Source organism: Rhinopithecus roxellana, chromosome 14, assembly GCF_007565055.1.
Source record: "Rhinopithecus roxellana isolate Shanxi Qingling chromosome 14, ASM756505v1, whole genome shotgun sequence".
Lineage (NCBI taxonomy): Eukaryota > Metazoa > Chordata > Mammalia > Primates > Cercopithecidae > Rhinopithecus > Rhinopithecus roxellana.
The window spans coordinates 35,998,249-36,002,668 of NC_044562.1; positions in this window are offsets into that span (position 1 = coordinate 35,998,249).

Below are 4,420 nucleotides of genomic sequence, written 5' to 3' on the forward strand. Positions count from 1 at the left end.
GCCGCGGAAGGGATTAGAACGGAAACGGGGGGAGGGGGGGGCCCGAAGCGCCCGACGCGGGCAAGGGGGGGGAGGAGCAAGCAGAAAAGAACAAAGATCAGCCACGCATACAGGGAGGGAAGAAACAACACATGGGAGGGCATGAAAGCATGACACTGCACAGCCACATGAGGAGTGGCCAAAAAGGATAACTACTGTGGATGAGCATCATCATGCAGGCGAGGTGGCAGCGACCACACAATGCAACACCTGTGCGGCCTGGCAAGAGGGGAAGGTTGCGACAAACCCCATTACCATCCTTGCTCCTAAACATTTTTATCCCCCCCAACTGGGAAAAACTTTAAATAGTTAACGGGAACCAAAAGGGGGGGGACAGAGTGAGGGCACACACCGGCAGCGTTCCCCACCCCAGCTAAACAAAAGCAAGCAAGAAAGAACAGAGAGGGAGGCCAACCAGCAAACAACACAGGAACAGAAACAAAACTGTAGCTCACTAAAGTGGGGAGCAAACAATGAGAACCATGGGACACATATAAGGGAACAACATATACTGTGGCCTACTGGAGGGTGGAGGGTGAAGGGTGGGAGAAGGGAAAAAGTCAGGAAAAATAACTACTTGGTAGTAGGCAATACCTGAGTGATGACAGCTGTGCAACAAGCCCCATGGCATGGTTTTACCTGTGTAACAAACCTGCACATGTACCCCTGACTGAACTTAAAATTTAAAAAAATAAAGAAAGGCCCGGCACAGCAGTTCACCTCTGTAATTCCAGCACTTTGGGAGGCTGAAGCAGGTAGTTCATTTGAGGTCAGGTGTTCAAGATCAGCCTAGGCAACACGGTGAAACCCCGTCTCTACTGAAAATACAAAATTAGCTGGGCGTGATGATGCACGCCTGTAACCCCAGCTACTCAGGAAGCTGAAGCAGGAGAATCACTTGAACCCAGGAGACAGAAGTCATAGTGAGCCAAGATCGTGCCACTGCATTCCAGCCTGGGCAACAGAGTGAGACTATCTCAATCAATCAATCAATCAATCAATCAATAAAAAGAGACATGGCTGGAAGAATAATCAGCCACTCCAGCAGTGGCTGCAGAAGGCTCTAAGTCTCCATTTGGTGATGCCAAGCATAGCCATCAGCCCAGACAGTATATCCCGCTTTCATTTGTCTAAAATCCTGCTTTTCTTGCACTCCGGTTGTTCTTCATGAGTATAGTGATAACAACACACAAAAGTGCCTGCCTCAGAAGTAATTTAGATCCCAAAGAGAATGACATCTCATCCTCACAACAGGAAAAATATAATGTCTCACAAGTGAGCTTAAAAAATAGATACTCTCTAGTAGAAAATGTATGTTTGTGCTAATCTAAAAATTACTCTGTAAATAATTCTATTCTCTAAGTTTGATAAAATAAACATAAACCTGAGGTTCAGGTGTTTGACCTATACAGTGTAGTAAACAAAGCAAGCAACTGGACATGCCAAAAGTAATTGCGCTGTAAGAATCATCAAAAAAGCCAGACAGGAAATATCACCCTCCCAAAGACAGAAAGTCTTTAGGAAGATGAACTACTTTTAGTCTCAGCATCAGAGAGTTCTTGAACACCTGCTGAAGATCATGACCACGCTCTGAATAATGAAGTAAATCTCCTTACTCCTCCACTGATATGCTGTGAATATACCAAGTTAAGAAATGTCACTCATGAATTTGTCTTTTTATTTATTCAATTCATCTGAATCCAACTACATTTAATTTCAGAATGTTTGAATAGTATTGTATATTTGTTTGTAATATCTTCTCTTTAAATAGACTTAGTATGTATGTTCCGTAAAAATCAGAAAAACGGGGTGGTGGCACTGGCAGAGGGAACTCCAAGATGGAATCATTTGTATGAATGGGCCAAAGTCATGTTAGAAACCTCAAAGAAAATAGGTTCATGACATTTCATGAAATAACAACTTTAAACATCAAAAGCTAGAGAACTTGGTGAGAAAGCAGGCAATAAATACCCTTCTCCCCAAATAGGAAAAGGTCAATGTGATGTGATGTATAGAAGGTTTGTGTACAAAAAAATGATCGTGATCTCTCTCTTCCAGTGTCACATTAAGGATAACTACTTTACTCAAGGAGGAAAAATGTCAGGGAAAAGGAATGACTGAAAAGATAAACTGTTTGAAGAGTAAAAGTAATTCTTTCTCTCTGCTAAGTTGAAAGCAGGATAAATCCTCCTATCAGTGTTTTGATTGCAAGGACTCTGAGCAAAGGCAACGCCATCTAATGTACAGTATTTACATACATCCACAGGCCCACATCTGTAGCAAGTGGGAAGGCCAGTGGCAAGCCCAATCCCACTCCTGCTGAATAGCCTAGAAAATGTTTTAGTCTAAAAAAAAAACCCTAATAAGACTAGAAAATTTTTGCATTAGATAATAACAATTGATGTAATATGTGCATTTTTATTTAATTCATTTCATATATATTAGTATAATTTTTTACTTTTAACTTTTGATTTTGAGAACATTGTAAATTTACAGAAAAGTTGTAAAAATGATTGAAAGTTCCTGGCCGCACATGGCAGCTCATGCCTGAAATCCCAACACTTTGGGAGGCTGAGATGGGAGGATTGCTTAAGGCCAGGGATTCCAGACCAGACTGGGCAACGTGGCAAGACCCCATCTCTACAATAAATGAAAAGATAAAAAATTAACCAAGTGTGGTAGTGCATAACTGTAGTTCCAGCTACTCAGGAGGCTGAGTTGGGAACTTGAGCTCATGAGTTTGAAGCTGCAGTGAGCTATGATTCGTGCCACTGTACTCCAGCCTGGGTGACAGAACAAGATCCCCATCTCTCCAAAAAAAAAAGAAAGAAAAGAAAAAGATTCAAAGTTCCCAATTACCCTTCCCCCAGCTTTCCCTAATGTTTACACTTTATATAACCACACTAAAGTTATCAAAAACTATGATATTAACATAAGTATAGTACTATCAAGTAAACCACAGATATTATTTGAATTATATGAGTTTTCTACTAATATTCTTTTTTCTTCTTTCTAGGATTTTTTTCAACTGACAAATAAAAATTGCATATATTTATGGCATACAACATGATGTTTCAAAATTCATATACATTGTGAAATGGCTGAATTGAGTCAATTAATATTTGCATTACCTCATATATTTATCAATTTTTGTCATAAGCCTACTTAAAATCTACTCTATTGGAGATTTTCAAGTATACAATACATTTTTATTAACTATAGTCAACATGTTGTACAATGGGTCTCTTGAACATTTTCCTCCTAACTAAATTTTGTGCCCTTTGAATAGCATCTCCCCAACCCTCCATTCCCCCAGCTCCTAGCCACCACCATTCTACTCTTTGCTTCCATGAGACTTTTCTCAGATTCTGCATACGAGAGAGGACACTTGCCTTTCTGAGTCTGGTTGATCTCACTAAGCATAATTGCCTTCAGGTTCATCCATGTTGTTGTAAATGACATGATTTCCTTTTTTTTAAAGGCTAAATAGTATTCCTTGTGTATATATACCATATTTTCTATATCCATTCATCCACTGATGAACAATTAAGTTGATTCCATATCTTGGCTATTGTCAACAATGCTGCAATGAACATGACAGTGCAGCTATATCTTTTCAACATACTAATTTCCTTTGGATATACACCCAATAGTGGGTTGCTGGATCATATAGTAGTTCTTTGTATAGTTTTTTGAGAAATCTCCATACTATTTTCTATAATGACTTCACTAGCAGTGTGCAAGAATGCTCTTTTCTCCACACCCTTGCCAGCATTTGTTATCTTTGGTATTTTCTATACTAGCCATTCTAGTAGGTGAGTGGTGATATCTCATTCTAGATTCGCATTTCCCTGATGATTAGTGATGTTGACCATTTTTTTATATAGCCTGTTTTAAATGGCCTGCCAGCCATTTGTATGTATTGTTTTGAGAAAGGTCTATTCAGGTCCTTTGCCCAGTTTTTAATCAAGTTATTTATTTTCTTTCTAGTTAATTGAGTTCCTTATACAAATTGGATATTTTTAAGAGGATTACTAAACCCTTGCCATACTTTTTATTCCTTTAAGTCTTTAAATATGATGATGTCGACAATTTACAATCTAGAAATCTGTCTTCAATCCACGGTAGGCAAGTCACTAACACTGAAGCCTCAGTTTTCTCTCCTGTAACATAGAAATGATAACAACTACTCTGTTCAATTAATTCTCTCTCTCCCTCCAATTAACTCACTAAATCATTCACAATAAGAAACTTAATCATCACATCTAACTTTCCCAAAACATGTTCCATGAAAAATGCACTCCATAAAGGAAAAAGTCTGTGAAAACCAGCATTTTCTATCCCTGTCTTGAGAAGTTATATGCATATTAGTTATTAAAAG